We start from the raw sequence: 13,738 nt of genomic DNA, 5'->3' as shown, positions 1-13,738 counted from the left end.
CAATGAGACTGTTGCCAGAGTTTCAGTAGGGCTGAAAAGCTTTGTATAGATCAGTCCTGCTTATCATTTGCTCAACAACATCTGGCTTCCTCACAGGAATGAGGATATTGTGACCCTAGGTTAAATCTTTAATATATTGAAATATTTAAAGTCCTTCCAAATCATTATTTTGTATGCTTATTGTGGATAGAAGATATAATAGATAACAGTATTTTCATTATGATAATTTGGGGAAAAAGTTTTAAAGGAAAATGATAGAGTATGTTACATACTGCAGCTGTTTAGCAGGGGAAAGTGTAAGAAAGTAAGTTACCATGACATAGCCAGAAAGTCAGATGAATAGATGAGTGGATGGTTATATAATCATGTCAGGAATTGAATGAAAATAAGGATGGATTCCTTACCAGCTACTGTATAATTACTGGATGTGGTTGTGTAGCCTATACTAAGAGCAGGCAGGACATAATGACTGTGCATTCGTTAAACTCTGAACTTTGCACTAAAGGTTGCTGTTTACTGTTTATTTATGGATAAGTCGTAACAGCTAACTCTCCTGTTCATTAGTAACTCCAGTTGTGAAATGTAGTAATTTTCTGCAGCACCTCTATACTGAAAGCAGCTCAGGCTGAGGTATATTTCTATGAAGTACGTTATTCCTGCAGTTGCTTGAACAGTAAAGCCCTGGCTATTAATTTAAGGGATAAAAGGGATACTTAATAGATGATGGTAACTTTTACTAAAAAAATTATTTGGGTTAAATGAAGCTAGTAGGCAGAGGCTGATAGCTGCTAATATTAGAGCTTTACAATAGATTTTAAGAAAAGATGTACAAGGTTAGAACAACTCACAATGGAGCAAACACTTGCCTGCTTGTCATGTGATATCTTTGTAGATGGAAGACCTAAATTAAAGACTTATTATTAATTAAGTAATTAATTAATGTAGGTGCAATAGTACAATGAACATTTTTTTACAGCTGGGTAGTTAACTCATATAGAAAATGGCAGCCTAAATTCAGTTGAGGGCTTGAACCAGTAACACCCACACCATAGGTTGGTATAATGTATACTGTCTTAACTGGTATTTGGAACCCAGTGGTCTTTTCCTCCTTGTTTTTCTTTCTTTTTTTTTTTTTCCTTTCTTTCCATGACAATCCTTGAAAAATATTGGATTCTTCCTGTAGTGTACAAGTGGGGAGAACTGTTAAAATTGAAAAAAAAGTCTATCCAACTCTCCAACTACAGATCCAGTCGAGAAACATGGGGGCTAGAACTGGTATGTAATTTTGAGAGTGTGCTCTGCTTGCTTATTTTTTGCTTTACCCTTCCATAAAAATAAAAAAATGAGAGAAGACTTTTCAGCCTTAGTTGAACACTGGATTAACATGTCTGAAATACCAGTACTGAAAATCCTAACTGGATGCTCAAGATCAAAGAAGCTTTAGTTAGCAAGAACTGCCTTCTAAAGTGTCAGATGTAAATTGTGTGCCCCAAAATATTTCACGGCAGATTTTGAAATCCAGAACTTGAAAAAGTATCTGATTGTTTTGCAGTTGCATTGTTCATGGTAAGCCTGCTAGTGTAGGACATGTCAGCTTAAACAGAACAAAGTTCCTGTTGAAGCCCAGTATCTGTTCAGCAGCAATATCCTTTACGCTTTGGTTAAGTTGGTCTCATTAGAAGCTGCTCACTTTTCAGAGTTTCTTTGAAATTAAATTCACTATGTACTGGAATGAATTTGGTTTTGTAGCATGGATTGTATGATAATATGGATTGACCATTTTGAATTCCAAAGTGGAAAAGAGTGTTCTTAGCTGTTTGTGTTTTTTTATTGCTAAATATATATACTGTGTTTAAAACTTCTTACTCTTTTATTTTCAATTTCCACTCTGTGTCTAGGACCCCCTTACCCCTTCCTTTCTGGCCATTCCTCAGAGATAACTCTACAGCAATCTTTCTTGAAAAGGAAGAGAAAGTCTTTCTGTACCATTAGGATATAGGAATGCATATGGTGTTTGAAATGGAGAGAGGACTGTTGAACGATAGGTTCATAAATTTAATGCATAAAACAGAAAAAAAAATGGTATAAAAAAAAACCCAACAAACGTCTCACAAGAAGATGCTCTTCATTTTTGTTTTTTTTCATAAGTATTAAAAAAAAATCCAGATTATTGTCTGATCTTTTAAACTTTGTATTCCATCTATGAAAACTACATTAATTGGTAATGTCCTAGCACAACAGCAATTCCAATATTTCAAGTAAAAAGACAAAATTATATATATGTTGTAGGACAGCAGCGCGTCAGAAAACAAAAGTGGTCACACTGGCTGCGTCCACGTTAGTGTTGTGTTTTGGATAACAACTATGTGAATATCCCAGTAGTTCCCACTTATCATACTTTGGCTCATATCTTGGCATGGTTTCTGAGTGTGCCAGCTGGACTCTTTTCAGATGAATGCTAAAAAAGATGTGCTCCCAGTGCACTCAGATTACTAATGAGAAGTAAGTCGAAGGGAGCAGGCTAGAGATAGCTGATGTAAACTCAACTGGTACATATTTAGCGTATATAGTGAGCCCTTGACACAGACTCTTCTCCAAAGATCCAATCTTACAGTCCACAGCCTTTTCTCTGTTGGTAGCCAGTGGCAGACCTTTGTAGAGGGGATGCTAAGAGAAAGATGAATATAGCGGTGCTTCTGTAATGTGCTCTCCCAGTCAGCAGCAGTTGATGTCTTATTGTTTTTTTAATCCTGATCCTGACAGTCTCATTCACGGTCAGCAAACTCAGTTTCTTGGTTCAAGTGCTTAACCTGGAAGAGTGTGGAAATGAGATGCTTAAGAAGTGCTGCAAGAGGTCTTAGATGAAATGTGCAACCAGAATCGACAAAAACCTTGAGCAAGCACGCTCAATCCAGCAGTCACTGGGGCTAGTCTGAAAGTCACACTCCTCACACTACCTTTTCAAGGTACCTTTTTCAAGTGCTAAGAGTGGCCCTTCCTTCATCTGAAACCCACATCCTCTCAGATCCTCAGATCACTGAACCCTGTCTTGTAGCTAGGTGCCCAGGCTTCCACTTTCAAAGAAGTAAACAAGGTTTTTTCTTTAAAAAGTGGGAAGAACAGAACCGATGGCACTTCTTAATGCAGTAGTGCAGTGGTTACAACATATATGAATGTCTTGGTTCAGTTTCTTAACCTGAAAATGTTTAACCAACAACCAATGGTTACTCAGGGAAGGAGGGTTATTCAGCAGGTTGGAGGAGATACTTTAGTTGTTATCAGTGGGATTTATTCCTAGAATCGGAAGAAATAAATGCACACATTAGTTGAACTGAATGAAGAACAACTTCAATATTTATCAGTCCTGCCCACCAGCCTAAGAAGATTCCCAAATAAGATGCTTAATAGTCTGCATGTGATATATGAATAGGAAAGATAATTGAAGTTCTCAAATAAGCTATATGTCCATCTGTAATGAAGGTATTTGGGACTGTTATGACAATATCTTTAGACTACATTGAAAGAGAATAAAAATTAAATTGATGAATGCCCAGATATATGACTGTAAAACTTAGCTGATGCACTGGTTTTGGTTTTTTGTTAGTTTCTGGTTGGTTGGTTGTTGTTTTTTTTTTTTGTTGTTGTTGTTGTTTGAGGTTTTTTGTTTTTTTTTGTCAACTGGTTGTTGACTTTATGGTCAGGAAATATTAAATTTCTAACATAATATTATAATATTAAATATTAACAATTTGAGGATATGTGGTTCCCCAGAATGTATGTATAATATAAACCCCAAGATAACTGTTCAGTGCACAGTTGAAGCACTGAGTGTGGTAGCACACCTACCCTAGTCTCCCCCTATGGAAAATGGAGGTGACAATCACCCCAAAGGGTAATTCCATTCATCTGAGATCGGAATTGCCTTTTGGCGGTGCCTATCAGTCTTCATTGACAGCATAGAGAGCCTCAGGACAAATGTGCATCTAAATCCATCCACCTAACTTAGGTGCTCCAGTTAAACACTGAATGTTAAGTGGCATAAACCTGAGCACAGTGAATTGTGTAAATTCTCACCGATATTTAATTCAGTCCTGTCATAGACCAAGGTCATAATAATAATAAAAGTGAATTACAATCATTTTTCTATAGACACCCGTATCAGATAACCTCAAGCTGTATTATGTATAATAATTAAACAGGTACTAACCAAAATAGCATATTCAGTTGGACAAACAAGTAATACAACATACGGGTATTGTTGTTGGCATCATAAGACTTACATGCATATTTATTTTTTAATTAAGGGAATAAAAAATGCATACAAATTTTAAAATGAAGGGGCTTTTTACTCCTGTCCTTCCTACAAAAGAATTTTTTTAATCATATGATACAAATAGCTTCTAACTCCCCTTCCTATTTTCAGCTATGATTTTTAATCAACTAACAATAAACCTCTCTATAACTCAACTTTCATTCAGTTTTATTCAGTATTTTGTTCCTTATTGTGTGTGACATTAGCCAAGGTAATGGATTTAGGATTTTAGCACTGGACCAGTGCTGAAAAATGCACAGTACAGCATGTTCAGCCTCTAGGAGACAGACACCAGTGTAAAATAATTGATAAACTATCTCCGCTGGGTGATCCTTGTTTGAGGTACTCTCACTACTGTGCTCTCACAGAGAGGGTGGATAGCTGAAAGTACTTGAAAAATGGCTTGGATTTCCATATGACACCCAAGAACAATATGACTTCCAATAGTCAGTAATGCAGTAAGAATTTTGTAGCTTGTATTCTGTAAAAAATATCAATCATTTGTGATTGAAAAATGAATCTGTAAAGTTAACCTAGTCTGTCAAGTTTGATTTATTCAGAGGTAAACAACATTCCAAGAGGATTTAGTGAGCCTGTGTTTGGTAAAGGGGTATGTTCAGGTTGTGGCACTACATAGATTGAATGTCCAAACATTTAAAAACTCTTTTATCATTGGCCTGAATACAAAAACGACAGCCTTCATTTGGTGACCTTAGAATGTCCCTGTTATTTGTTATGGGCTTTCTGTATTTAGTTTAACCTTCCATCATGCTGGGGTTAAATAAATGACAAGTTGTTATTTTTCTGATTTTTAGATTAATATTGAGCCATTAAGCTATAAACATATTGAGCAAGATCTCAAGCCAGTGTAAATCAGTGTAGCTTCATTGTTTCCAGTGAAGCTTTGCTGAATTGCATCAGCCGAAGAGCTATCCTGTTAGTTGGAACAGTGCTGTATCTTGCTTTCATACACAGCTTCTGGCTGGAATGTTTGATCTGTAAATCACAATATTGTCACTATATCTCCTATCCTAAGCTCTGCCTGCTCCTTGAAACATGTCTTTATTCTTACTTACAGCTGATCTCCCTTTTTCCTTCACTTCTGAACACTTGGAAACCAAATAATACTCCTCATGTATACTGGTATTTGTGAGGAGCAAAATTTCAGAGTGGCAAATTTAACTGTGTTCTTATAAATGTGGACCACATTTAAAAAAAAAAAATGAAGGCCTGAGGTCAATTTCCCCACTATATTTACACTTGCAATTACCGTAAGTGTGCATGCAAATGGGGTGACTGAATGCAAAACCAGTGAGATAGGTGTCTGTCTAAAATAGATGGATGATAATTACATGCAGAAATGTCAGGGAGCAATTGCAAACAGACCTTTACCCTCCCTTTCAGCTGAATTTAGCCTTTGAACTATTCCTTGTCTTTTGCAGGCCACATCACTCCCTTAAGATAACTTGTTGTTTTGAGGAAAACAAGTGGACATGCAGATTCTGTATTCTTTCGTCATTTATTTTTACTTGCAACAGGCATGTGGTTGCTGTTACTGTCAGGACAAAAGTAGCAAAAAAATTTACATACAGATATACTTTTTCAAACCTCTATCACAATGTATTTTTGTGTTCAGCATCTCCAAGCTTTTAGGTACTGTTTCCAACTAACCTGGTGTTGTCTCAGATCCCTCATAGCCCATTATACTCTGATGTATAAAAGCATATGCCTGGTCTGCTACTCTGAAATTACAGCAGTTTTGGCTTTGGTCATATGGTTCAGACAGACAGTTGTGGAAGTGGGGTGTTTCCCTCAGATGAATGGCATTAGTCTGAAGCTGTGATGCTATAAAAGTTGTTTAAAATGATTACATCTAAATATGAAATTGCATTTGAAAGAACATATAAGGAAACGTATTGATCATTGTATAAATTTCATATTTGAGTGCTTTAAGTCATTAATACCAGCCTATAAAGAAACAAAGGTAAACTGATGGTATTTCTTTTTTTCTATGTTTTTACAATTATGTTACAATATTTTTGATAAATATTGTAACACTAAATTTAACTTTATCATATTGATAAGCTTGTCTTAATACATAAATCCATTTTTACTCTCACAGAAGCATGTTACAAGTTTCTGGTTTATTGTATTCCCTCTTTTCCTTTTTAGCTTTATTACAAAGCACAACCTTAGGTCCTTTTTGAATACTGTCTATGTTGAATGTCCAATACAAATCTCTAAATCTAATGGAAATACTTATAACAAGATAAATACTTTTTAATGTAAAAGCCTTTCATAGTTAAAATACACTAGTACTGCTACTGTAAAAATAATAGTTAATTCAAGGAAACTGTTGGTTATGGCTGTAGTACAGGTGTACGGCAGAAAAAAATACTACATAGAGGTTTTTTCTGTGCTTTAAAGAGCGCATAAAATAGATGGTTCAGGTTTGCATGCAAAAAAAGTTTAAAAATCACATTTATCAACTTTCTCACTTCTACTATTTTTTATTTGAGTGTATCTAGTCCTTCATCTGCTGAAGCCCTGTTCATTAGCAAATGTAATTCATTCAATGATGTGACAGGGCTTAGTCCGTGGACCTGCTGGAAAGCCTCCTTTTTGATGGATTTTAATCGCAAATTTCTGTGCCACCTGCCTGGTTCCCTGTGCAACAGATAAACTTACCTTTCTGTTTTCCCAGTTAATGTACTTATTTGCTTTTTATCCAGCTGAGTACTCCCACTCTTCAGCTGTCTACTTAGCACCATGGTGGTCAGCACTTGGTAGTGGCTACTATGCTCCTAACCTCTGCAGACCTCTAAAATAATACTTCAGCTGATGCAAATGCTTTTTGAGGAGTTTCTGTGTACTGGAGTTGATCTTACATTATGCGTAAGGGTCCTTAAAATGCTTTTAGTCATGCAGCCTGATGCCAGACGCTTCTGAATAGAAGTTGCCAGGTGTGGACAGAAGGTCCTGTAGGGCAGCATGATGTCTGCCTCTAGAACTGACCCTGATTTCTTAAGAATATGTTTAGTTCACACTTCAGTACAGTGTCACATTATAGTTTTCATATTATTTGGGGAAGAAAGAACATTTGAAAAAGTTGCTAATTTCCCCCCCCCAAAAAAAAATTGTCCTATTGTGTGATGAAAAATATGCTTGCCATTAATATGACATATTTCCCTCAGGTTTACCTGTTCAGAGTTTTCTTCATTGTTTAAAAAATATCAGACCTCAATGCGCTGTTTATGAAAACTCTAGGATTGGCTATAGATGGGCATTGCTGGGAGATGGTCCCTGAAAAGTATGAAGCTTGTGACCTGTGATACCATTGCTGTTTGTATCCTGGGCCTTTCATGTGGAAAAATCAGAACTAAGAAGAAACATCAAAACTCAATGTGATCTAAGCAAGAATTTGTATTGTAATATTTCTTAAACAATGAATGGATACTATACTAATTTATTCTGCCACTAAGTCCCTTTGCTCATTCACTCATGTAAAATTATGCACAGAAATTCAATTATGGTGACATTTCCTTCATCAGCCTAAGTGTAGGTGGCTGGGTTGAGCTGAGAGCCTGAACTATTCCACATACAACACATTCTCCACCATCACATGTGGTGATAGGGCCTGTTGAAGTTATGTCCCTGGGAGCACTAAGGAAATGACCAGCTACTCACCTTGGAAACCCTTTCACATACCCAGGAAGCTTACATTAAGATATTTGTCTGTTGAAACATCCAGTCCCATTCAGTCACTGTTTTACAGCATGCAGCCAGTCTCTTGTTCTGAATATTCATTTCTTGTTCTTCAGTGTATAGCTTTGTATTTAGTTATTTTGATATTTTGCATGAAGGGACGCAGGATGCTGCGCCATCTTGACTGCTTACTGTGGCTTTCCTGATCTCCAATGTTACCTGCCAATGTTATCAGCCTTGATTTTTTATTTACTGCCGTATGGCAGATGCAAATTTTAAATCAGGTGAAGCCCAATGCCAGTTTCACGCTGTAGAAACACGCTAATTCAGTGGTAATTCTTCACTGAAAACTGCCTGTGGGACCTTTCAGCTGGTCAACCCTTAGTCCTCTTAACTGCACACCTTACCCTGCCCTCAACCAAGTTTACTGGACAAAGGTTATTTGGATTACTATCTATATGTCAGCTGTCTAATATCTATTGTTAAGGTTTGTAACGATTGTGAAAACTTCTCAAGCCAGGTTTCTTTTTGAAAACATGTGTACTTGTCTCAATTTTTCTGTCTTTGTATATGTATGTGTCTTCTGCCAATCACTTCTGAAACCAGTTTTTGAATTTCATAGACAGTAGATACTGGACAAGTAAAAAATATATTTGAGGTCTCAAGTGAAGGAAAAGCCTGCTCTGATCATTCAGACCTTAAAAGACACTAGAAAACCCATTTGAGAGAGATGTTCACATAGTGGTCCCAGTGCAGCTGGGATCTGCACTTCGATAGCAGAGTCAACACTAGAGAAATCCATGGAAAAGTGAATTTCATTGGTTCAGATGATTAATAGATTACAGGGATTTTACACTATTCACAAATACAAAAATAAAAACATTCCATAAATTATTCCTTGGAATGGCCCAGAGAGAGGGTGAAACAAATGCTGATATGGGATTGTAGGGTTCTGCAAAAAAATCTTTTCAAATCAATCTGGGAAACACAGACAGTTTGTTCACACTTGGCCCACACTTGACAGACTTGACAGATTTTTTGGCAAAGTTACATGTGGATCCATAGACAAGGGGAGAATTTTATCTATAGCAAATATAGCCACGTTCTGCTAATACAGTTTGTATTTTCTGTGATTGAGGTTCCAAGTAGGATGCTTCTATAGTACAATATAAGCCTGAGAGCTATAAAGGCAAAAATACTAAGAAGAAACTGCAAATTTCAAAATAAGCAGGAAAATTAGTTGCAAATAAACCAGACTAGGCAGACTAAAGGAAGAACTTCTGGGTTTATATATGGGGTTATATCTACCTGGTTCTTTTAATGGTGTCTTAAAGTGCTTAGGAGAATGCGTTTATTTATTCAGGTGTTATGATTCTTTAGGTTACTATTTGTTTCTACAAGAACTGTTTAAAAAAAATGTGAAATTACAAAGCAGGTTGTCACTTAATTTAGCTTGGATTATGTGTGGAGAGTACAAAGATCCACTGCAGGCTGGCATTGTTGCTGTTCCTTTGGCTTTCTAAATTCTCTTCTGGTGAGCAAATTTTCAATTACACAGGGTTGATGCAGAGGAGCCTTCTCATCAAGGCAAAAGGGCAAGTACCAAGAAGTCCCACAGAGCACTTCAACATATGACCTGTAACAGGAGACAGAAAGAAAGGGGAGCATAACTTTTAAAATACCTGCAGTAGTCTGTGTGAATATCTTGTTGTCTATCAAATTGCTTGGTTTAGCTCTTACTCTGTAGCCTTCCTATTTGGACTAGACATAAGCCACATACTGCAGAACATTTTAAAACAACTTTTGAAAATTTTTCTAAAAATACCAAAGATTGGTTGAGCACAAGACCAGTCAGGGACACAGGACACCACAGTCCTGCAGTTTCATTTCATTGTAACTTTTCCAGAGTTCATCTTTTTTTTTTTTTTTTTTTTTGGGGGGGGGGTGTTGTTTGTGTTTCTGAATACATGCCCTTAATTTTTGAAGACATTATTGTCAACATTAAGGCTACATTTTTCACCATTATCTTACTTTTATGATAATAAATTTTATGATAATACGATAACAAACTATCACGTAACATCTAAATGGAATAAAGTTCCAGAAATTGAGATACTAAATCTTGTTGCACCAAAGAGAAATTATTAAGAACTTTATTTTCACACAAAAGACAACCTAGAAATATTTAGTAGTGCTCAAATTCACTTCAGCTCATCCTAACTAGCAGCCCAGGTGGGTTCCTTTTCCCATATTTTGGATTTTTTCTGGCATTTGAGCTAAAAAAAAAGGATTAAGAATTGATGAATAATCTTGGCTAAAGAGATCCAGCTGGCTAAAAGAGAAAGAAAACTCTGCTCCATTTTAGAGTAGAGCGCCATTTCTTAGCTTCTGACTGTATCTGTGAAATACTGTAGAGCCAGAAATAGAATTCAAAAATTCAGTATAAGAAATAACTACAAACCAAGATCCATAATCTAGTAATCTAAAATGCAGCTACTATACTCTTTTAATGGTCTTATCGAGACAGTTTTTATGACAGTATAGATCTCTTAGTTTATAGTTAACTATATCAGTTAACCTATGTGTGCATACACAATGAGTTAGGTGTTTTGAACCCAGTCCCTCATGGATAGTAATCTACATCACCAAGCCACCACACATAGTTCACTTAAATTGGCACTCTTCCCTCAAAAGAGTTTTGCACAGACTTGATCTGTAGCAGCAGAGGAGCTGAACTGCTTTCACTTCACCCCCTTTGCTCCCTGTTTAAAGCAAGGTGTGCTCTGACCGAAGTTGAGGTCAGTGACAGGGCAGAGCTGCAGTAAGCGCCGTTGCTCCAAGATTGCCCTTTCGCCCTCTCAGATTTGACACTCGGTGTTCAACCTTCCACACTGAGAGATCCTGACAATGCATAGACATTGCACATATTAAGAAATATAATTTTTCTGATTATTATGTGTAACCATGAATTCTCATTCTATGCATTGCAGTTGTAAAGCAGGAGGAGAATGGTGCACATTACACAGTGGTTGTGCTGTAGGTACTTTGTAGTTAACGGAGTCAATCAATGAACAAAATCCTCTTCCTTCACTGTTCAGTCTATACTCTATTATTCTTATGTAGGAATGCATAAATTGCAATAACCTGACAAACAGTGACACACCAGTATGTCATCTGCTCTACTAGATGGTTACTACTGGATATGCCAGGTCTTAATCTGACTCCTTCACATTTTCTTCTTCTGGGTTCAGCTGTAACAGTTATTTTTCTCCTTCTTAGTAGCTGGTGCAGTGCTGTGTTTTCCACTTTAGCCTGAGAAAAATGCTGATAACACACCAGTGTTTTAGTTGTTGCTAAGTAGTGCATCCCTCAGTCAATGACTTCAGTCTCATGCTCTGCCAGTGAGGAGGGGCATGGGAAGCCGGGAGAAAGCAGAGACAGCACACCTGACCCAAACTAGCCAAAGGGGCATTCCATACCACAGCACATCATACCCAGTATACAAATTGGGGGGGAATTACCTGTAAGGGTCCAATCGCTGCTCAGGTCAGGCTGGGTATCAGTCGGCAGGTGGTGAGCAATGGGATTGTGCATTACTTGTGTGTATTGGATTTTTCCCTTTCACCCTTTTAGTTTTATATTCTCTCCCCTTGCTATTTCCCTTACTGTGGAGGCAGTATTCTCACGGGAGAATGGATAATTGGTACATGAACTCTGAATAATCCCGAAAGATACAGCAAGGCCATGAGAGGCCCGAGGAAGCTTAAGCAAGATAAGAAGAAGCTGGAATTCACTGAGTTATGGGAATTATGGACTGTTGGCAAGCTTTTGAGGTCAAGTTCTCACACCTGTGCTTAACCAACTATATGCTAGTCGCTAAGGGTCTTCAAGACATGTATCCAATCATAATATGCCAAATCACTGTAACTGCATGTAAGAAATAGTATATAAGGAGTTAAGGCTTTGCAATAAATGGCTTTTGTCTGATCATATTGATCTCTGACTGAGTCCACATATTTTTTCTGCGGCACCTTAGCATCATTATTATTACTGATAGTAGTAGTAGTTTTGTATTATACCTGAGTTACTGAACTGTTCTTATCTCAGCTCATGGGGTTTACATTCTTTTGAGTCTCCTCCCCATCCCACCAGGAGCTGTGGAGGGAAGGAGAGGAGTGAACAAGCAGCTGCATGGTTCTGAATTATTGTCTGGGCTTAAACCACAACACTTCTTCATCTCATATTGCATAGACTGTAAATAGGACTCTAGAGTCTTGGCCTGTTTCATCTACTTGATGCAGGATATGGTGCTTGTCAGGAGAGAGCAAAAGGCAAGTCTTTTACACAGGAACTGTGTTTCTTGGTCATGCCCTTGGCTGAAGCAGCATTAGGAGCCCCATGCGTAGTAGACATTCTACAATTGCATGAATGGATGCATGCAATTCTCATTCTCACGTCCCTCCCCCTACTCATGTGACATGCGGTCTTCATGCTTTGGCATGTTAGAAAGTTAAAAAGCCTACTTCTGGGCAGTGGAAAACTATAGTTACAGAACTTACAAAATACCACTCTAGGGTAACTAACCATGCTGAAATGAGAGAAAATCTCAGGTTTCAGGAGGAAATGGGACTGAATGAGGAATGCAAAGTGGTGGGTCAGCTGCAGAAGGACAGGCTGCAGAACCACAGTACAGCATGTAGGCTCCTGAGCACATCTAATAAAGCTCTGGTTAATATGACTCTGCTTGTTTGTCATGACACCTAAGGCAGTACCTACAGGCAGACCTGGAACTATAGCAATAGATCACAGGGTGCTCACCCCACCATGCTGCTTTGGGGGCTTCTTCTGAATGCTAACATGTCTACCAAGGAAGCTATGTTGTAAGAAGCTATTCAAATGTTCTCTCCCGTGCTGCTTGCTAAGTGACTAGAGGCAACTTGAAGAAGTTAACAGTGGTTTTAGCTGAAAAAGTTTCAGTAGAGAGTTTTTGTGGGGAATATCAAGGAAAATACACAAGAGGAAATCATATCCATTGCAGAAAATCTAAAAAGTATGAAATGCATAAAGCAAACACCAAGTTTGCTGGGTACTGATTTTCACTCATTTTTTCTCTTTTTTGTGTTAATATAGCAGAAGAGAACATGGCCTTTAAAGGAATCTACTTTGGTTTAGCTTCTACTTCAATAGAAATTTCTTTTGTATTCTTTGGGAACTATGTACATTATAACATTCAGAATATAATGCTTGCAGCACTGAAGTAAATACTAAATTTCTCATTGGCTTCAATAAAGCCTCAACTCCAGTATTATTTGCTTGTGGTGTTTGTCAGGTTGTAGGCTTTGTTGGTTTTTTTTTGCAGTATATGCAAAATGGCTCAAAAGTATTATTCGATCAAAGTAAAACTGTTGTGCTGATCTTTTTGCATGTAAAATAAATGTGAACTGACATGATCCCGACTTTTTCCACACACAGACCACACCACCAATCTGCAGAATATTTACAAAACACTTCTTGATCAGTATTGTAACAATTACAGAAAATACATTGTAAATATAGTATGGAAAGATGCAACCGGATCATAAATTGAATTTTGTTTACTTGAATAGTCCCTGAGCAAATTGTAGTCCGTGAGAAAAAAATCCGTAATTTCAAGCCATTTTGCACAATTGGCAGCCCCAGGAGAGGAAAAGATTAAGGAACATAAAGATTCCTACCTTGAAA

Source organism: Pezoporus wallicus, unplaced genomic scaffold (genome assembly GCF_028554395.1).
Source record: "Pezoporus wallicus isolate ANWC-B61680 ecotype Strahan unplaced genomic scaffold, APGP_CSIRO_Pwel_v1 contig_5418, whole genome shotgun sequence".
Classification (NCBI taxonomy): Eukaryota; Metazoa; Chordata; class Aves; order Psittaciformes; family Psittacidae; genus Pezoporus; species Pezoporus wallicus.
Note: the sequence above shows the minus strand (reverse complement) of the source record.